Below are 23,422 nucleotides of genomic sequence, written 5' to 3'. Positions count from 1 at the left end.
AAAAACTTACATTATTTTTCTTGTTTTCTGTGTAGCTTCTTGTTTATTCCTTTGTCAGATCCGGAGTCAACTAATGTTAGCTGAGTGCTGACTCCCTGCTTCCATAGCCGGGGTACTGTCACACAGCATTGGGCCTTTTAAAATCAGGAGCCCTGGTGGCATGATGGTTAAATGCTCAGCTGCTAACTGAAAGGTTGGCAGTTTGAACCCACCAGCTGCTCCATGGGAGAAAGACAGGACATTTGGCTTCCATAAAGATTACAGTTTTGGAAACTCTATGGGACAGTTCTACTTTGTCCTATAGGGCCGCTATGAGTCTGGAATTGACTCAGGGCAATGGGTTTGGTTATTTATTTATTTAGGTTTATTTTGAAAGGGGCTGCTAAGCTTTGGCCAGTAACAAGAACCTTGAAAAGCAACAGTTTTTGTGTGGACAGGGGTGGGGGCAATGAATTCAGGCCAGGTTTGTGAGTCAGTGAAGGAATAGTTGAGAATGACTGCACTTACCCAGAAGCGTGAAAACTATGAATATCTCTGTTTACCTTTACTCGGCACCAGTGTAATGCACCACGAAAACCAAACCTGTTGCCATGAAGTTGATTTTGACTCATAATGACCCAATGGGACAGAGCAGAACTGCTCCATAGGGTTTTCAAGGTGTAGCTGGTGGATTTGAACTGCCTACCTTTTGGTTAGCCATTGAACACTTAACCACTACGCCACCAGGGCTTCAATGCCAAATATTAACCAGTTTTGTCCTGGAGAGAATTTATAATTTCCTCCACAGAACTGATGAATGTTGTCAGGCCAGTAGGTAAAAGAAGAGACTGCCTCTGTGTTTAACATGTGTGTGTTTTTTTTCCTTGTCGTATTTAGGTTCTGCTGATCGTTAATTTTCCTGACTTTGGTCTTATCTTTCATTAGAGAGTATGCATCGTTGTTATTGGTGGAAAAGCTGTAGCCTATTCATTTTCTTTTTTATTTCTTAAATTCACTTTAAACAAAAATACTTTATCAATAAGATATATTTCTTTTTTGAGTATTTCAGAAAAGTCAGGGCCCTTCTCTTTCATGACATGCTACAATGAACCCTCTTCTCAAAAAAGTCCCAGAAAATCTTTAGGGCTTCATAGGTGCATGCTTTATTTATGGTCTGGATTATCTGTGCCTTTTCTCTTCCACAAGTGCAAAAGGGACGCACGTGAAGGAAAGAGTCTTAGTTTCATTTGGGTAAGGGCAATTGATAAGAGGAGTCCCAAGGTGTTACAAAAGGTTAATACGTTCAACTGCTAGCCAAAAGTTTGGAGGTTTGAGTTCACCCAGAGGTGCCTCAGAAGAAAGGCCTGGGGATCTACTTCCAAAAAATCAGCCATTGAAAACCCTATGGAGCACAGTTCTACTCTGATACGTGTGGAATCTCCATGAGTTGGAATCAACTCTATGGCAATTAGTTTAACTGATGAGAGGGGTTGTATACATTCCAACTTCAAAACTAAAAGCAATGAATACTATTGCAATAGAATACCCTAAGATCAGGCTTAGCAACAATATACTAGGAACTAGGGTTTTGCAAACTTTGTAACATGCTTCATTTCAGAGTTTTTATAACAAGTTTCCCCAAGTGCGCTTTTGTCAGTCTCAGTTTTTAATTTTAATAAAGAAGGGATAAAATAAGGCATAAGTTCTTCTTTGGGGCTCTCAAAAAAGAGGAGACTGGTAAGACCAAGTCCCAGGCACAGACAAGTGGAGGCAAGGTTGAGAGAGAAGAAAATCTGAAGTGATGAGTGGTAGGGTCATTGTGCGGAGATAATTGCTGAGAGGACTCTGGGTGGTAAGGAAGAAAAGGAGAACATAGACTGTTAGGCTGAGCCATAAAAGGCCAGTGTGGCATTCCTTGACCAGAGGGCTTTATTCCATTCATGTTGCCCAAAAGAATAACTTCCTTATTTAGCTGTTGTCATGGGTTGAATTATGTCCCCCCCAAAATGTGTATATCCATTGGCTGGGCCATCATTCCCAGTATTATGTGGTTGCCCTCCATTTTGTGATTGTAATTTTATGTTAAAGAGGATTAGGGTGGGATTGTAACACCCTTACTAAGGTCACATCCCTGATCCAATGTAAAGGGAGTTTCCCTGGGGTGTGGCCTGCACCATCTTTTATCTCTCAAGAGATAAAAAGGAAAGGGAAGCAAGCAGACAGTTGGGGACCTCATACCATCAAGAAAACAGTGCCAGGAGCAGAGTGCGTCCTTTGGATCCAGGGTCCCTGCATGGAGAAGCTCCTAGTCCAGAGGAAGACTGATGAGAAGGCTGACAGAGAAAGAAAGCCTTCCCCTGGAACTGACACCCTGAATTTGAACTTTTAGCCTACTTTACTGTGAGGAAATAAACTTCTCTTTGTTAAAGCCATCCACTTGTGCTGTTGCTGTTATAGCAGCACTAGATGACTAAGGCAGCTATCAAGGGAAAACAGGTACCCCATTTGTCAGGAACAAGGGTTACTTACTCTTGCTACTAACACAATGAGACGTTTTGTCCCCTAGCTATCGCAGTTCAATGTTTTAGTGTTTGTTCCAGATAATCCACCCATTTACACCCTCTCCTCATTTATCAACATGGTTAGGTTCCAAAGACCATGTCATCACACGAAACCAGTGTTAAGCAAAAATGGGGGATGATCATATCAGATCACAAAATGGAGGTTGTCTACATCACTACATAGCTGCCAGATTACATCATTACATAACTGCCAAATTACGTCATTACATGTAATTTGCCAAACCACTGAGAATCATGGTCCAGCCACATTGATTCATAACCTTAACCATCAAAGCCAGCATTATTCTCGCCTTACACCTTGGTGTTTGTTAGTGCCATATGTACATTATTAATGTGCAAAATAGTCAGAGAGCAGGTTTTTTCACTATTGGTCGATAAGTGAGGAGAAGGTGTATTTTTGACCACACTCTACAGTTGCGGATGCTGAGGTTTGCTCGTAGGTGTTTCAGATGACCCAGATTCACTTAAGAGGAAGTTGCAAATCGTATTTAAAGTCCAGTTACCTGACTCCAAATTGTTTGTCTGTTCTACACACAATTGTCCATTTGACGAAACAAATAATAATAATTTGAGAGATCTTGATTGAATTTCTCATGAACCTTAACCTCTGAAAGTTGTTTCTTTCTTTTCTCCTATTCTATTTCCTGTACTCCATTTTATTCTTTCCTTTAGGTATAACCTGTAGTCTTGGGTCAGGGATTCTAAGGTAACCAAATTTTCAGGAAAATACACTCTAAATGGTTACTTCTTTTTTTGCCATGTATTAAGAATTTATTATGTAATAATAATTGTGCTGAACGCCTCACATTTATTATCTCTTATATTCTTTTCAACAAAATTCTGAGGTAGGAATTCCCTCCATTTGTACAGAAGGAAAAAAAAGTTGGAAAAAGTCACAAAACAAGTGGTGAAGTCAGGAATCAAATGCATGTCAATCTGACTTAAAGTCTATGTTTTTTATCACTATATTGTTGTTTTTCTCTCAAATAAATTCATATTAACAGAGCCTGGTATAGGTGATATTCTAGGTTCCTAAATCTAGAGATCCATCCGTAAACCTTCATAATGTCCTGAGCACCTCTTTTGTAGTACTGATAATAATTTTACTTACCTGTACGGTAATTTGTCAAACGGCTGTCTCTTACTAGACTATAAATTCCATGATGATCAGGACATTTACTGCCTTGTTTACCTTTGTACCCAAAGCAATGACATACATAGCTCATTCAAACACACACAGTTTAAGAAAAGTAATGTATATATGAAGAAACACTAAAATATGAAAGTTTTTTTTTTTTTTTTTTTTGTATTTTATCATTGATTATACTGCCCCGTTTAGGAATCATTTCTTATTTGCATACTCTTAATCTTAAGAAGCCGTAGTGATGCAATGGTTAAGAGCTTGGCTGCTAACCAAAAGTTTGGCAGTTCAAACCCACCCAGCAGCTCTGTGGAAGAAAGACTTAGTGATCTCCTCCCATAAAGATTATAGCCTAAGAAAGCCTATGGGACTCAATGGCACCTAACAACAACCAACAACAAACGACTACCAACAAACATCCACCACCAACAACAACAGCAGCCAGCAGCAATCACTAACAACAACCACCAACAACCACCTCTAAGGACCATCAGTGACAACCACAACAACCTTACTTTAGCCAGACTTTTTCCCATTTTTATCCACTCTTCTTTGGGCTGTAGAAGATTAACCTGTATACCTTCTCTTCACTTATCAACTGTCTTGTTATCCAACATTTTGTATTCATGACAGTAGTAAAAAATCTACTATACTACTATTTGCACATTAACTACGTATGTCTGGCAGTAAGGAATGCTGAGGTCCGAGGCAAGAGTAACACTGGCTTTGATGGTTAAAGTTATGTGTCCACTTGGCTAAGCCATGATACTCAGTGGTTTGGCAGTTATGTAATGATGTAGTTATCCTCCATTTTGTGATGTGATGTGGTCATCCTCCATTTTCTCATAACATCATAACATAGATTTCATATAATGACCTGGTCTTTGGAACCTAACCATGTCGATAAGTGAGGAGAAAGGATATAGACTACACCAACTCTGAATCCTTACCACTGGATTCTTGTTAGATTCAGCCAATGGGAGACATTTGCAAGAGATGAGGAAGTGACAAAGTGAGAGATCAGAGTATTCATTATCCTACTATCCTACTTCCTGTAAGGAGGTTCTTTCCCACTTCAGAGCTACTCTCCAACTAAGTTCTCGTTACCAATATTTCCCCTTGCTCTTTCAGGCCAGGAAGTGCTAATAGCCACTTCTTGTTGCTAACCCAAATGTTTTTCATCATCGTATTATTGATTTCCATTAAGTCAGTCAATGCCTTTGCATATACTCCCTTCATTCTAGTCTCATGGTTATTTCTAATGAGTGTGCTTTCTGGTTCCTCATCATATTAAAATGCTGCCCCCATCTTCCCCAAATTCAATGTTGTGTTTATGGAATTGTCTACGATTTGAAGTGTCCAAAGTTAATAAGTTTGGGGGGAAAAAATAAAGAAAATTAAAAATATTTTACATGTATATATGATTTATTTAATGGTTTTGAAACAGAGTTGTCATTAATATCAAACAGCAAGTCATAGAGCTCTTTGATTTGACCTTTAGAAGTAAAGATACTTTTTAATCATCTGATAAGCCTGTGACTCATGGGCTCATCAAAACCAGTTGTAGCCAAATGTTGTTTTTTTAAATTTATTTATTGTGCTTTAGGTGAAAGTTTACAAATCAAGTCAGTCTCTCGTACAAAAAGTTATACACACCTTACTGTGTACCCCTTGCTGCTCTCCTCTTAATGGGACAGCACATTCCTCCTCTCCAATCTGTATTCCCCGTGCCCATACAACCAGCTTCTGTGCCCCTCTTCTTTCTCATCTCGCCACCAGATAGGAGTCACCCACATAGTCTCATGTGTCTATTTGAGCCACGAAGTTTACTCCTTACCAGCATCGTTGTCTATCGTAAAAAAAAAATAGTCCAGGCCAATTCCTGTACTGTTGGTTTTGGGAATGGTTCCAATCTTAGCCTATAAAAAGGTCTGGTGACCATACCAGCAGGGTCCCTCCAGTCTCAGTCAGACCATTAAACCTGGTCTTTTTATGAGAATTTGAGATCTGCATCCCATTGTTCTCCTGCTCCATAAGGGATTCTCTGTTGTGTTCCCTCTCAGGGCAGTTATCAGCGGTAGCCAAGAACCATCTAGTTCTTCCAGTCTCAGGCTGATGGAGTCTCTGGTTTATGTGGCCCTTTCTGTCTCTTGGGCTCCTGCTTACCTTGTGTCTTTGACACTCTTCATTCTCCTTTGCTTCAGGTGGGTTGAGACCAATGGATGCATCTTAGATGGCCGCTTGCTAGCTTTTAAGTCCCCAGATGCCCCTCACCAAAGTGGGATACAGAGCATTTTCTTAATACGTTTTGTTATGCCAATTGACCTAGATGTCCCCAGAAACCATGGTCCCCAGACCTCTGTCCCCGATACTCTAGCCTTCAAAGCATTTGGTTGTATTGAAGAAGCTTCTCTGCATTTGGTTTAGTCCAATTGTACTGACTATCACTGTGTTATGTGTTGCCCTTCCCTTCACCTAAAAAAATTTTTGTCTACTATCTAGTGAGTGAATACCCCCTCCATCCCGCCCTACCCTCATAACCTTCAAAGAATATTTTCTTCTGTGTTTAAACTTTATCTAAAACCAAACCAAAAACCAAACCCAGTGCCGTCAAGTTGATTCCGATTCATAGCAACCCTATAGGGTAGAGTAGAACTGCCCCATAGAGCTTCTAAGTAGCGCCTGGTGGATTTGAACTATCGACCCTTCAGTTAGCAGCCGTAGCACTTAACCACTATGCCACCAGGGTTTCCAAACTTTATCTAGATTTCTTATAATAATAACCTCATACAATATTTGTCCTTTTGCAATTGACTAATTTCACTCAGCATAATGCCTTCCAGATTCCTCCATGTTATGAAATGTTTCACAGATTCACTGGTGTTCTTAATCATTGTGCACTATTCTCTTGTGTGAATATACTGTAATTTGTTTATCCATTCATTTGTTGATGGACACCTTGGTTGCCTCCATTCTTTTGCTATCGTAAACAGTGCTGCAATGAACATGGGTATGCATATATCTGTTCGTGTGAAGGCTCTTATTCTTTTAGGGTATATTCCAAAAGAAGTGGAATTGTTGGGTCGTATATACGGTCGCTATGAGTCGGAATCGACTTGATGGGACTGGGTTTTTTTTTTTTTTTTAATGGTAATTCTATCGACTTGATGGCACTGGGTTTGGTTTTTTGGTTTTATGGTAGTTCTATTTCTAGCTTTTTAAGGAAGCAGCAGATCAATTTCAAAAGTGGTTGTACCATTTTACATTCCCACCAGCAGTGTATAAGTTTTCCAGTCTCTCCACAACCTCTCAACATTTATTATTTTGTGTTTTTTAGATTAATGCTTGCCTTGTTTGGGTGAAATGGAATCTCATTGTACTTTTGATTTGCATTTCTCTAGTAGCTAATGATCACGAACACTTCCTCCGTTAGCAGCCTGAATGTCTTCTTTGGTAAAGTGTCTGTTCATATCCTTTGCCCATTTTTTAATTGAGTTATTGGTCTTTTTGTTGTTGAGTTTTTGCAGTATGATGAAGATTTTAGAGATCAGATGCTGATCGAAAATGTCATAGCTAAAAACTTTTTCCTAATCTGTGGGTAATTTTTTTATTCTTTTGGTAATGTCTTTGGATGAGCATAGGTGTTTGACTTTTAGGAGCTTCCAGTTATCTAATTTCTCTTCTGGTGTTTGTACATTGAAAATGTTATTTTTTTTTACTGAGGTACTCAATTTGTCCTTTAGGCATCACCTGTAATGAAAGCTGACAGGACCTAGTATAAAGGATAGTCAGAATCTCAAAGCCTTTTGTGAATTATAAATAACATATAACACCATATATTGAATTGTCACTCCAAATCCAGGCTCAGTGATGATAAGGAGACCTGTACCTGCTTTAAAGTTTAATACGACCATCATTCACCAAAAGTCAGTTAAGTCGCTTTGGAAAACTATTCCCCAAACATGTATTAACACAATGCACATTGGCACCGATTTCATAGCCCCGTTCACATAATTTTGCTTCTTTTGTCTTTTCTTGACATGAAAGTTAGTTTAAGGATTTGAGAAATGAGTTGTCAAGTATCACTTTTAAGTGATGAAAATCACCCATTTAGCTTGTAACATCTCAGTTATGAACAACACAATCTAGAGTTGTCATTAAAGTATATGCGTATGTATGTATGTGTGTGTCGTGACAGATTTATCAGTAGTCCTTCATACAGAAATCTTCTATTCCAAAAGATGAAATATTAAGGTTTATATATATTTTTTTTTATATAAGAATAACCTTGAGAATTTCTGCCATACTTCCTTTATTCATAGACCAAATTAGTCCATTACTGCAGCTTTAAGGTCCACAAATTTTTGTTTTACTTTAATGCATTTCTAGAATAAATAATGTGAATGTATTCTGACCGAAAGTAATTTCTATCAAAAATAGGGGAATAACAATGCTAGCAAATGAGATAGACTGTTTATTCATGAAATTTTAAGTCATTTATTTGCCTGTCATTTCATCAATATGCACCCATAAAGGAGAATACTGTGAGGTATGCAGTGTTCATTTTGATTTTTGAAGCACAAAATGCGTTGTTTCATGGCAGAAAGAGAAAGGCACTGACACCTAAAGAAGAAATAAAGGAAATAAGTAAAGATAGTAGGTTGGGAAGACATTGACTTGTGGACTTTCAAACCTCTTTTAAAAACATTTTGCTTTATTAATTCGTATGCTTGCTATAATTTCTTATTATATCTTTTAGATATTTGTGGCAGCTTAGAAGTCAAGAAGCAAAAAAAAAAATGTGCTAGTGTTCTTACATTTATTTGACGTATCTGTCAGGCTGTGCTGATCAGATAGTTTATTTTTGTCTAGATTTGTCTCAATGATGGGCTTGTAAATTATCTCAGGTAACTGTCTTTTTTATTTTGGTGTTTCCCAAAGACTTGAGCCTGACTCATAAGAGGGGTCCTATAACTCTTTGACTGACAGAAAGAAAATAAATTAAAGACCTATCAAAATAGCCAGCGATACATAGAAGTGGATACAGTTAGGATTTAAGAACATAAGAGCTGGAGTACAAGAAACTGTCTTCTCTCCCGATGTTGATGCTTCTCAGAGAACATGAAGAAACAGAAATTTTGAAGTTGTGTATGAGAGAAATTTGTAAATTCTATGGTGTGTAAGTATAACATAAATTATCATTATTAACCATTGTTAATAGAGGTATTTGTTAGAGGACCAGGAACTAGAGGATGAGGTGAGAGAGAAGGCTAATCTATTCTCCGATATGAAAAGAGCCGTACAAGATGGCTGCCAGTTCTTTGGTTGTGGTATCAGCATCATTGAAAGGTCCACACCAGCTTGAGGTAGCTGCTCTTGATCTAAGCACAGCTGGAAGCTTACATACCTACTCACCCTCACCTGTAATAGCTGGTTGCCAACGTGAACCCTGAGAACTCTGTTCTCTTCCCAGTGAGATGGCATCAACTCAGCCAGGTGAATCAAAGTCAGAGATGTTCTAAGTTGAAACGAGCTAAAAAGATTCAAAGATTGCAATTATTCAGAGTTCCTGGGTTTCTATACTAATTCAAATTTTATAACTTCTCTAGGTCAGTGGTTCTGTACATTAGAGCCTGGGAGAATCACCTGAACTGCCTGTTCAAAATGGAAATTCCTGGGATTTTGATTCAACATTTGTATTAGGAATCATGTGATTGTAACACAGACAAATTATATGCCTTACATTGAAAAACACATGGGGTTGCCATGAGTAGAACTCCATGGAACTGTTTTGGTTTGGGTTTATTATATGTAAAGTCCACCTCTTAACTGGGCATACAGAGTTTTTCAAAGTTGTACCTCAAGTTGGTTTTTCAGCATTATTAATTACCAACCTGCTTCTTGACTTCAAATAAAGCTCTCAAATCAAAGACAACTTTTCAAATCAAATTCTTTCTCTTATTCCAAGCCTACATGATGTTGCTGGAATCAGCCCACTTAACAAAATTTCAGATATAATAACTTGCTACTTTGCTAGTTAATTTGATTAGGACCAAGCTATTAAACAAGAGTAGTACATATTTAAAAGTGCCAACTGTGTGCCAGAATTATTTTTATACATGCATATACATGCCTGTTCTTTAAACCTCTATAATACTAAGAAATTCATTATTTTTCTCATTATGCAGATGAGGGGCTTGATGTTCTAAAGGTAAGGGATTTTCCCATAGTTAAATAATTAGTAAAAATAGAATCCTGAATTGAATCCAGGTTAGTCTGATTCCAAAGTTCATTTTCTTTCTATTAAGCCAGATTGGCTTGTTTATCTTCATGTTGTTGTTGTTAAGTGCCTTAGAGTGGGTTCTGACTCATAGCGACCCTATGAACAACAGAACAAAACACTGTCTTGTCCTGTGCCATCCTTACAATCATTGCTATGTTTGAGACTATTGTTGCAGCCACTGTGTCAATCCATCTCTTTTTCACTTTACCAGGCATAATGTACTTCTCCAGGAACTGGTCTCTCCTGATAAAATGTCCAAAGTACATGAGACAAAGTCTCTCCATTCCTTGAATTTAAAGAGCACAATGATTGTACTTCTTCCAAGACAAATTTGTTCGTTCTTCTGGCAGTCCATGGTATATTCAATATTCTTCGCCAACACCATAATTCAAATGCATCAATTCTTCTTAAATCTCCCTTATTCATAGCAAAGCAAATATCTAGAACTAGTTTTAAGTTAGTTTGAAACTTATTTTAAAGCTTACACCACCTCACCATTGCCAAAGCAATCCCATCTTTATGTAAAAAGCATGTAATAACGCATATAAATCATCTTGCACTCAATAAGTGTTAGTTCTCCTCCCACATTCCTTCTCGCATCTGTGATATAGTTGATGATAGATGTTTGGGAGGTTAGGTGACAGATGGGGGCCAACATGTCTGGTTTCAGATTAAGAACTTAAAATTGGAGATTAAAATCAAGTGTCTCCAAAGGGGGGATCAGAAATCATAGAGTCTGGGTAATTCTCTGATTCTTACCAATATTCAATTAAATTTTCTTTTTTTTTTTCCATTTTAATCAGCACCTCTTTGGGATATAAATACTGTTGTACTATTTATCAAAATGATAAGTGAAAGGTGTTTTTCATGATAATAATTTGATGAGTTCTTGGCCATCAATGTGGTCTCCAAAAGCCATCTGTTCCTAGAGTCAGTGAGCAGTAAGGATTTATGAACTGCTCCCAACAAACTCTGTGTGTGTGGCAGGGAAGGGCAAATCCAGCTGCTGTTTATTTTCATCAAACATCTTGATCTGTTCTTCAAACATTGCAAATTTGATGAAACCCCAAACACAGTTTGCGAAACACTTCCCTTCTCTAATTGGGAAAACGATTTGAATGTTAAGAGGAATTGCAAAAGATGGTTCTGATTCACTCACATTTGCATAAAGTCACCAGTGTTGTAGATCTTATCAATGCCCAGCATTCCCTGGGTCTGGTAAAACAAACAAACAAGTGAGAACAGGCACAAACACACACACCAACACAAACATACAAAGATATTTTCCCTCCTAATCTGTCCAGAATTAAAAAAGGGTTTGAACTTTGGGGAGGTGTAGTTTGTTCCTTTTAATAAATACATTCATTTCCAAAACTACTGAATGAATACCACCATGATTGCTAATAATTATCCTTAGTATGTATTCAGCATTTAAAAAACCCTTGAAGATCTTTCTTGCATATTATTGCTCTATTTAATAGAAACAAAATGATGGAGTTGAAAGCTATCTAGAGGTCATGGAGTCCAACCTTTTCATTTTTCAAAAATCAACTCTCTTGAGGTATAATTTGCATATAATAAAATGCATCCAATTTAGGTGTACTAAGAGTTCTCTGAGTTTTGACAAATGTATACTCTGTGTAGCCACCACAGTCATGATATAAGACATTTATATCACTACAAAAGTTTCTGTGGTGCCCCTCCCAAGCAATCCACTCACCTCTGGCCCAAGCCACCCATTTGTTTTGCCACTTGATTAGCTTGGCCTTTTCTACAATTGTATATAAGTAATACCTTGCAATAGATTGTCTGTACATACTTTATGTGCCAAACATAAGGGTAAGCTCAAGGCTACTGATATGAAACAAGTGGAACTGTTTGACACACCAGGCACCCTATGAAAAGCTTTACATGAATGGCCTTAAAGAATCCTCAATGTATTTCTGTAAGGCGAATATTGCAGTATGAGAAGTTCCTGATTCCAATCTTTTCTTTGCCCTTCACTGTCCTTCGCTCTAGTGAGGAAGGCTTCTTTACGTAATGATCTAGTGAAGATTTACTACTGTTGATATTGGGTGCCTTCCTTCAGGTTGATTCCAACTCATAGTGACCTTGTGTGGCTAAGTAGAACCAACTGCCCCTTATGCTTTTCTCGCCTGTAAACTTTATGGAAGCAGATGACCAGGTCTTCCTCCCATGGAGCCACTGGGTAGGTTCAAACCACCAACCTTTTGGCTAGCAGCCTAGCACTTCTTAGATTTACTACTAGAGGCAACTAAAGAGTAACAGATCTGATTTTTTTTTTCCTTTTTCTTCTTATAGTGCTCCAACATGAAAAATGTGAAGACCCACGGTGAAATGGGATTTACTAACTTTTTTTTTTTATTTTAATACTAGGAGATTCATTGTGTCACCACTTGCCAGCATAGGTATTGCAAGCCATGAGAGAATATGGGATAGAGGACTAAAGACAGAGCAAGTCCAAGAGAACAAGAGAAAAAGGGATTTCTGGGTCCCAGTGGGAGTGCAACTGGCCTTGAAAACTATTAAAGGGGAGCAGCAACAAAGGTTTTTAGCATATTCCAGACTTTGCCTACATACTGATACGGGCACAGCCCACATTCCCTTTCCAGCAATTGCAGGATTCGATGAAAGAGTTAGTTAGTGTTAGGATACACATTGCAAAATATTGTCTAAGATGACACATTTCTGTGATTACACATCATGCAGGTCCACAGCCAGAATACAAAGCCAGGACAAGTGCTACCTTCTTAACTCCCTCCATATAGTCTCCCGTACTGAGCTTATTGTCCAGGTGGGGAATGAATCCAGGGAGATGTAGCAATAGTTAAGGCATGCATAGAGAATCAGAGGTCAGAGTAGGGGAAACTGCAATTCTGCCAGTAAAATATAAGGGTAGATTTTATTTTAGTTTAGTTTTGAAGAAAGTTTAGATGTGTGCCAGGCTGCAATGAGTATGGTGGTGATTTTAGGCAAAGTAAAGACAGGTACAAAGACTCAAAAATTTGAATAATAAATAAAAATCACTAGGGACACTAATTTAATTAGTTTGGTATTGGAGAGACATTGGTTGCATATAGAACACAGGATGACAGGCTTTGGAATTTGCAAGAAGAAAAAAATCCTTAGTAGCTATAAATTCTAATGTAAGTGAGAATTAAAAACTAACTTCAAATTTAACTTTATTCAGTATTGATATGTCTTAACTCATCCTCAAAAATAATTTTTCTTCTAAGTATATGATTTTGAAGCTGAGGGCTTTACAAACCTTTTGCTAATGCTTTATAGAGTTCTTTCTGAAAAGTTGAATCATTCAATGTTTATGTTATAAATTAAAGAAGTAGTCTTCTAGTTCTTTTGTATTAAATATGTGGTTTATAAGTTAGCAACATTTTTTTTTTTTTATGAGTTAGCAACATCAGCTTCACTTAGGCATTTGTGAGAAACGCAATATCTCAAGTCCCACCCTTCCCTGATAAAACAATCAGCATTTTAACAAGATACCCAGGTAATTCCTATGTTCATTAACATTTGGAAAACACTTTTCTTGATGAAAATAGAAAGAGAATTAGTTCATTTCAGAGTTTTGGTTATTTTATCTTTGATGAAATGAATCTGTCCTTTCTTCAGAAGAAAGCCAATTTAGATGTCAATGCCTAAACGCATATAGGTTAATGGGAATTTACTCTCTCTTTTTTTTTTTACTCCTATCAATTGGGAACAAATTTCATTTTTATTTATTACCTGATATTTAAATTCAGTTTTTCAGGTGAAGGTCTCGAATTCTCATTACTCTCTCATTTAATGAACATGAATATTTGTTGTATATTTCTGAATCCATATCTTGGAGTATCTTCATTTATTATTATTTTTTTTTGTTCTTCCTAGGTGGCTGAGTTATACTTCTGTGTTGTGCCCTGTGTTAAACCTGGCTTCTATTATCTCATATGCACAAATAGGTATACATATGATTCTTTGGTTTTAGATAAATACCATGTGTGATTGAACCCACAGAAGAACTTTGTGGTTTCGTCAAAATGATTGAACCTGCTGATTATATATATAAATGCATGAAGTTATAAAAAATGAGAATCCCCTTTACTTCCAAGCCAATTTCCAGAAGACATTTCTGTTATTTTCTTAGGTGATAACACAATTCTTCTATAATTCATGTGAAAATTAACAGTACTTTAACGCATGTTTCCTTAGTGCCTTTTGGTAGTTTTCTGGCCCTTTTCCCAGGCGTTTGGCAAATGCAGGATTTATTTGTTGGTCCAGTAGGACACCTTCCTTCTGGCATTTCTTTTTCCAGGAAGACTCCATTCTTCTAGACAGGACCCCAGCTGTAGCCTTGATTGAGGCATTCATCCTACAGCTGGGGTAAACTTTCTTTGAAATGCAGCTGGGATTGGCATTCCAAAGGCCCACATTGTTATACAAATACCTCTATTCTTCAAACAGGAGACAGAAACCCAGCCAAGTGCTAGACACACAGGCTGTCAGAATGGAAGAGAAATGCATTTCTCAAGACTAATGGTTTCTTCAGGTTCATCGTTCATTTGGACAAATTCAATAAAGACACATAGAACAATCCAGACATTGGATGTTTTGGTTAAATTAAAGGGGTTATTCACAATTTCTTGACCCACACCATGATTATACTGAAAGATACACAGGAAATAGCCAAGTGGATATGGTGATTGAACAAGATAGAGGTAATACAATCACTGGTTTGCCTAGTAAGGGTATGGCCATTTTAGAGAAGGAAAATTTCATAATATTAGAACTTGTTCTCTTTGAACATTAAAATCATACAACTACATTTCTTACCCAAATTTTATGCTCACTAAGCAACTTTGATAATTTTGCTTCCTGTGTATTTTTCCTATGGGGAAACATGTGATCATCAAACACAGCAAGTACTAACACTTACGTGATTGCCAAATACACTATTTACTACTAAGAGAGCGTCACGCTTCATTACAAAGGATAGAGTGAATGCTCAACAAAGATTACTTGAACACTGAAAGGACATATTTGCATTCTGGCTTATATTGGTCAATCTCTAGTAACATTTGTTAGGGTGAATGACTTCCTGAGATCTAGTCAGCCTCGTGCAATAAGATTAGATTTCTGTCTGCAAGATTGAAGGACAACATTTTGCCTATGGCAAATTCTCCAAATTAAGGTCCTCTAATTTTTTTTTTTTTTTTAGCATGAATTCTTGGTTAGCGTGAATTCGGAGCCCTGATGGTGCAGTGGTTAAGAGCTACAGCTGCTGGCCAAAATGTCAGCAGTTCAAATCCACCAGCCACTCCTTGGAAACCTTATGGGGCAGTTCTACTCTGTTCTAGAGGGTCAGTATGAGTCAGAATTGGCTCGATGGCAATGGGTCAATGGAGAATGGATTCAGGTTAGCATGGATTCATGGCAGGTTGTCTTCGTTGGTATATGCTGACTTCCATCATCATCCTTCAGCCTTTGGAATTAGGTTCAGTACATAAAAGAAGAAAAATCACCCCTTGCTGTCCAGTTGAATTCCAACTCATAGTGACCTCGTAGGACAGAGTAGAACTGTACCACAGGATTTCCAAGGCTGTGAATCTTTACAGAATCAGACTGCCACATCTTTCTCCCACAGAGCAGCTGGTGGATTCGAACTGCCAACATTTTGGTTAGCAGGCAAGCACTTAACCACTGAACCATGAGGCCTCCTCAAAAGAAGGAAGACTATACCCATATTAAAATAATATAAAATAATCTACAAAAGTCAGGTCTTACACTAAGCCTAGTATATTACAAACCATATCTTCCTGATCCAAAAGGATTTGAATAAATTGAGCATATATGAATCATGGTCTAACAGTTACAGAAACAAAATGATTATCAGTTGATAATCCTCAAATGCCACTGACCAGTATATTTATCACTTCTATATGCAGGATGTATCTTCCCTTATCTGCCGTAATGTAAATTAGCTTAGAAGATTTTTCTCGTTCTTATCTCCCTAATCAGTGCAACATTGACAGGACTTTACTGTTTCTCAAATCACGGTTCTAAACTTCTGATGGCATTATATTTTGCTTACTGATTGTTCCCATGGCAATTCTCTGCATAAAAGAATAATGTCCTTGATCAGAGGACCCTGGTTTTCATTCTAGAAGGTTAAGTTAATGGTGTTGTATACTACATTTGAAGTCATTTCATGCTAGAGACACAGCTTGACTTTCAGCCACAGAACTTGACAATGAAAAGTTTTTTGTTTTTTGGGGTTTTTTTTTTTGTTATATTTGAGGCTTTCTACTGAATAGTCTGCCTATTTCTTTTCTATTTACGAGTCTGTCATCATACTTTGTGAATAGTTGGAAAGAGTCTCCTTTCTTTTTCTAGCCCAACTTGTTTCGGTGAAGGACCCAAGTAGAACAAAGAATAGTTTTAAACTTCCCTGTGTCACTCAAAGAATCATGAAGGTGCAGAGGAGAGTCTGGGATGAGAATAAGGAGGTCTTTAAAACCCCAGGATTGGTAGATACCTACCATCTGCTCCAAAGGCTCCCCATATGTGTCATTGTTCTCAACATCATCCCCACTGGTAATTATTTACATTTCAGATTTTTAAAAAATTATTTTAAGTAATTTTAAATATATAAAAAGTAAAAAAGTAATAATAATGATGAAAGAAAGGAAGAAGCTGATTGGCTGAGCACATTTCTCATCATCCAGCTGTTACTTTGTTAACTGTAGCCATTCTTGAAACCTCACAGAAATGGGACATTCGGTCTCTAAGTGACCTATTCTATATTTTGGTTTCTGATTATTTCTCATGGAGGCCCACTTCTGGTGTTTTATAGTTTTCACCTGTTGCAACATGTCTAACTGTGATGTCTTTTGATATTTAAAGAGCACATTATACCTCTTCTGAGTCTTTCTTCTCCCAAGAGAACTATGACACTTTTTCTTAAAACTTTCTAGATTATTCAAGTTTCTGTTTTTTGTTTTCCTCCTAAAACCTGGAATTATTTCTAAGGAAAAGGTCAGTAAGAAAATAAATAAAAGAGACAAGATACACTGGTGTGACTGAAGAAATAAAAGGCAGAATGACAGCAAGAGGAAATTTAGTTTTACTGAGGGGGGTTTTAGAGTTTATCCTAAACAATATGGATAACTTGAACTTGAAGCCTCCAGTATAATAAGCAGGGCTTAATCTCAAATTAGAAAATAATAATAAATAAATGTGTACACATATACACACAGTCATATATGCATATGACTCTCTTTGAGAGCAGCAGGAAGTCTTAACCATCAAGGACAGCCATCCACGTATATATAAGCTAACAGTTGTTAATAATATTACAAATCCAGTTAGACATGGCAGGAGGGTTTTCCAACTTTATATACCAAGAAATGAAGGAACAAAAACAGTTTCTTCAAACAACCATACTTTCTCATTCAACTCAACTCAATCTAATAACAACAATAGTAACAGTAATAATAGGCACTCAGTAGATGGTGCACACCATGTTAACATTTCGCAGGGACTATCTCTTTTCACCTTCACAGCAGCCCTATGAGGTAGCACAGAAGAAAAACTGAGGGTTATAGGTGTTTCATACATTTCTAAAGAACACTCAGGTAGTAAATCTGAACTTAAGAGAACAAATGTAAAGAACATCTGGCCTGCAGATACCAAACATAAAAAATCCTATATGGCTGCTATGCCAGCTGTACTGGCTTAAACGGAGTTTTCCTGACTCATGGAAGAAATATTCTAGAGCATCCAACAGTCATGTAGTGCCAAAATGTACCACGACCATCTCTTCAAGCCATATCCATATGGATACTTCATAATATTTTAAGTCATAATGGCCTATGTGTTCAATGGGACTTTCTTGTTAATTTTAATATTGTATGAACCATAATTCATCTTTTCTTAACAGCATCAGTTCAAGGAAAAATTATATCGTCACAGTTCATACTACTAAGAACCATTTATATTCATTCCATCTCCCTTATTTCCTCTAAATCCTATTTCTACACAATCCTCTGATCTTTTCTTGTTTGAAATATGTTATTTCAGATAAAGCATGCATATCTTTTAAATTATAATTGTATAACTTATATAGAAATTTAAATACCATAACTTGTTGAGAACTATAATCTGAAGACTGGACAGGGAATCCAGGGTCCTTTAAACCTAACCATGCCATCAAAATGAAAGGAGCCTGGCACACTTATGAAGATATTACATTGTGTCATGGAAATACTACTAGAATGGGTCCACAGAAGATAAGCTTAGCCAATAATTAGTATGTTACCTTCTTCTGGGCTTCATTCACTCCACCTATACAACTAGAAGATTGTTAAAAATACTTTCCTGGCTCTTTTATTTTCCATTTATTGTACAGCTTCTCCAGGTGATTCTGATATAGCTGGTCTTTTAGAATTGATGTGGTCTGAGATGCCTCTCAAGTTCAGCTGACACAATTCGTTTTAAGATATGTATGCATGTATGTATGTAGTGGCTGTGAGTGAAGTGTGTGCACCCATCTGTCAGTGGAGGCTTGAGTGTTGCTATGATGCTGAACAGGTTTCCAAGGAGGTTCCAGAACTAAGACAGACTAGAAGGAAAGGCCAGATGATTTACTTCTGAAAGTCGCATGGCCCAATCCACAACCAGTCATGGGGATTGGGCAGGACCAGACAGCATTTTGTTCTCTTGTGCACAGGGTCACTGTGAGTCAGGGGACTATTTGCTGGCATCTCACAATAACAATGGATACGTATATACACTCATTTATTTTATAGCCTGTCCAGGTGATTCCGATATCTGGTGTTTTAGAATTGATTATGTCTGAGATGCCCCCTAATTTTAGAATTCTTTTATCCATCAAAATGATTGTCTTTCTGTGAATCCAGTGGCAGATTATCCAGTAAGCAAGATAAGCTGTGCTTACCTTGCTTCCTGAGTCATCCACCCCTGTCAAGGATTGCAAATTTGAAGAGGTTTTCCTTCTGTAGGAAGGTGCTGTGGGGTTGGGAGAGAGTCAGATGCCAGCCATACCTAAAAGCAGAATTTTTAGTGTGGTGAAAAATGTGAAGTTGTTCACTATAGGTGATCTGGTAAGCAAGGTAAGCACGATGCCTACCTTGCCTATTGGATAATCCACCCTGTTTGAGTCTGAATCTCGTGATACAAAAATAACCCATTGCTGTAGAGTCAATTCTGACTCATAGTGACCCTATAGGACAGAGTAGAAATGCCCCACAGGGTTTCCAAGGAGGAACTGGTGGATTTGAACTGCCGACCTTTTGGTTAGCAGCAGAAAGCTTCACCATTGTGCCACCAGGGCTCTGATAAGAAGACAGTAGGACTTAAGTGTATCTATTATGGCAATAATTGAATAGCCACCTAAAAAGAGGAATAAGTAGGATCTGACAAGGAAGGGAAAGTCCTCAGGTGGTGCAGGCAGATTGCAATCAGCTACAAACCTGAAGTTGGAACCCACCCAGCAGGTCCACAGAAGAAAGGCCTGGCAATCTGCTTCTGTAAAGATTGCATCCAAGAAAATCATATGGACCATTTCTACTCTGTAACACATGGGATCACTATATATCAGAATCAACTTCACAGCAATATGTTTAGTTTCTCTTTTTTCACACGGAGGGAGCCGTCATGGTTCTTCTGGTGACATATACTACATGCTTCTCAGACCCTTTCTTTTTTTCATAAATGATCCATATTCTGGACCAGAAAACTAATGCACTTGTGTCTTCAACTTAAATTTCTTCTCAAGGAGTGTATTTTGAGCAAGAGAAACTCTTCACTATGCAACAGAATCTTGGGGAGAGTTTGCAATAAGGAGAAGGGTAGTCAGCTGGCAGGGCATAATACCAGCCTTCATGGGGTTCACACTGACCATGGACACCCTGCTGGGGCTCTATTTGCCCACCTGCCTAGGATGATCTCTTCATTCTGGCCTTTTTGCTAAACCAATGAAAGGTAAAGTGTTGAGTGTTTAAGGTAATTGAATAGTTGGCTTTATGGGCTTTCTCATTTTAGCAGATTGTTTGAGAAGTCACTACAATGAGAATAGACGTAATAGAGGAAATGATTTGTTCTGTTGACAAATATTTATTTAGCACATACAGAGAGGCCTGACAATCTGCTTCTGAAAGTTCACAGCCTGAAAAACTCTATGGAGCCCAGTTCTACTCTGCACAAGTGGAATCACTATGAGTCAGGATCGACTTGAAGGCAACTGGTTTGTTCTTTTTTTTTTTTTTTTTTATATATATGCCTCTATGCCACTGAGAATAATAAATAAAAAAAAAGAAGTTCCTATCTCCATGAAAAATATGCTTTTATGGAAAATAATCACGACAATAATAATAATAATGATGATGATAACCGTAGATGCTCTTGAGTATGTACCAGGAAGTGCACCAAATGCTGTATCTCACCGTAACCTCATACTATCCCAGAGGTATGTATTATTCTTATCTGAATTTACAACAAGATCCTTAGAGAGGGTCACTTGCTCTAAGGAATTCTGGTATGTGCCTCTTTCTAACCAGGCCCTACTCTCCTTTGGTGACCACCTAGATTTCAAAGATCTAATCACTCCCCAGCTGTTGCCCTCAAACGAGCTACTTAATTTCTTCACTTGTAAAACACCTACCTTGGAGTAGAGTTGTGAGCATTAAAAAAAAAAAAAAAAATTCCTAGCTTAAAATCTGGTCAGCAATTAATAAATGACTGTTCTTCTCCCTTACTCTGCATACAAGCTACTTTTCCCTGCATTTCTCTGTAAAACAGGCAATCAGTGACTTACTGAGACACACAGTCATCAAGTCATCTGAAATAGGGAAGTCAGCCAGGCAGCTCGGTGGGGCTTACACATGACCTTGTCATAGCCTCACTTCAGGTAGAATATACGTTGTGAGGGAGCTGGGACTTTCACCGGTGTCTTCATACAGTGAGACAGGGGACCTGGTCAGAGATAGAAGTAGATGTCATATATCACTACTGTAGATGAGAGGTATCCCAGATCCAAGACCCCTAAAAAACCAAGCTTATACAACTAGGCTACCCCTAAAAAACCCATTCAATCCAAATATACCAACAGGATAAAGCAAGGGCTCCTTTTCAACCACATATGCTATGATTTCTAGCATGTCCCATCACGGGAGGTTGGGACTTCCTCAGTTTGGCTGAGGTGAGTACTTCAGCAGTGATGTCTGGAAAAAAGGGCCTCTGTGAGGACAGAAAGGAATGGGAGTAGTATACCACTCCCTGAGGAATTTTTATCCTCTGCTTTTCATAATCCTAATCTCCAGAAAACTATCTAGCCAATGAGGGCACTGGTAATTCAGTTGTAGAATTCTCACCTTTCATCTAGGACAGTGTTTCCTTCCGTTGCGGGTGGGGTCCCCATGAGTTGGAGGCCTACTCAAGAGCAGCTAACAACACCAATCTCCAGAAGATGCTCTTTTCTGATTTGGATGTTAAGGTGACTCTCCACCTTTACTAGGAACAAAAATAATTTTTGAGCACAATGCCTGTTCTGGGGGCATAGTTCAATACAGTAACTCTCAGGTACAATCTCAGGGGGCGTTTCTTTGACTCTTTGTGCAGATGGAAATTTTCAAACATGGAGGTACTCATCTCAGGAGAGGAATGGTGGGATTAACATGCTTTCCCAAGAAGTAAAAGGTCAGGATATAAACAATTTTTCCTTGGAACAATGTGTCAGGATGTAAACAATTTGTTCCTAGGAAAAATGTGTATAACTGAATCAGCTGGCACCACTCACCTAGGGAGTAAAACTCACATCCTCCTAGCCAAATGACTGCCCTTTACATTTCCAAGGACTCCATAGCTGAAGCTGAATCAATCATTAGCCCCTTACCTTTCCTTTGTTCTCTTTGAACAAAAACCTCTAACTCAATAGAGACAGCAGAGTGTTTTGTATTTTTACTTAGCGCTGCCTACCTCAAGCTGTATTATTCCTCAATAAAACTCCTTTTCTTTCACTACTAACAGAGTACAAGATTTTCTTCTTTGACATTTATTTTTCACTGTTTTAAACAAGCTCCCACATAATTCTCTTGTGGTAGGTGTAGAGAATTTTTTTGAGAAATACGGTCCTAAAGACTTAGATTAAAGTGAATTATTAATTAAATAAGTATATGATTTGATTGAAATGTAATCTCAACCCCTAAGGTAACACTTACAGTCTATGTCACCTATAGAATTCAGCGTGTATCAAGGAATCTTTCTAGAGAGTTTAGAAAAAGTTTGCTTTTAAAGCTCAAGACAAGAAACCTGGGAAGAGTGTTTAGCTGGGGTCAGTAAATTAACATTTATTTAGCACTAAGCACTTTACATGCATTTTCCCATTTAATTCTCACAATAGAGCAAAGAGATAAGAACCATTAACATCTATTTAATATTTAAGCAAATTAAAGCTCTAAAAAAAAAAAAAAGCTCTAAGACGTTAATAAACAAGTGACACAGGTACCATGTTGCAAGTCAAGATTCAAGGCTGTCTTTCCATTAGAAACTTGGCAAATGTATAATTTTGCATACAGAGCTGGTACTGTTTATTCTCTTGCCTTGGCTTACTACACTGTATCTCAAACTTTTTAAATATTAATTCTTCTGGAAAACCAGGCATAGTGTTTTTTACTGAGTAGACCGTCAATAACCATGGGCTGTAATAAGGTTCCTGAATGTGGTTGAGTGCAATCCTCCTTCATCATTCATCCTTAACCTTAAGGAGATACAGGGCTTCTGTGTTAATGGTTTATATACTTAAGGACAAAATGAGGAGGAGAGAGAGAAGCTGGAATGGAGGAAGGGAGAAAAGGAGGGAAGAAAAGAAAGGAGAAAATCAGGAAATTTTAGCCTAATATTGTCCAATCCTAGGCAGATAGTTCGATAATTTAAAGTCAAAATTCAAGATTATCCTATCGGCTATTTTACATAACTGACCAGGTACTAACTGGGTAGAGTTTGTAGCGAAATTTAGTGTTGGCCGTGATGAAACATATGAGTACAGTTGCAGTATAACAGTAACAGAACAAAAAGGATTATAAGTAAAATATAATAAGTTCATAGAGTGCAAAATGGACTTGTACATATATATATTCAAATATAATTCTGTGTTTTCTATACTTTACCATTAGTTTGTGTTGTCATGGTTCAAATGGTGACATTTGCTAACGTTCTTTATTCTCTTCTCTCTTTCCATTCTTTCTTCCTTCTTTTCTTCTTTCTGTCCATCATTCCTTCTTTTCCTTTGTTTTTCATTCCTTCATTAAGATTCTTTTCTGGAAAATGCCAACAGTGCTCTTCCCTTTTTTTTTTCCCACTTATATTTCAAATTTGTATTAGTTCAACGAATGTAAAAGTACT

This window comes from Loxodonta africana, chromosome 21 (assembly GCF_030014295.1).
Source record: "Loxodonta africana isolate mLoxAfr1 chromosome 21, mLoxAfr1.hap2, whole genome shotgun sequence".
Classification (NCBI taxonomy): domain Eukaryota; kingdom Metazoa; phylum Chordata; class Mammalia; order Proboscidea; family Elephantidae; genus Loxodonta; species Loxodonta africana.
Note: the sequence above shows the minus strand (reverse complement) of the source record.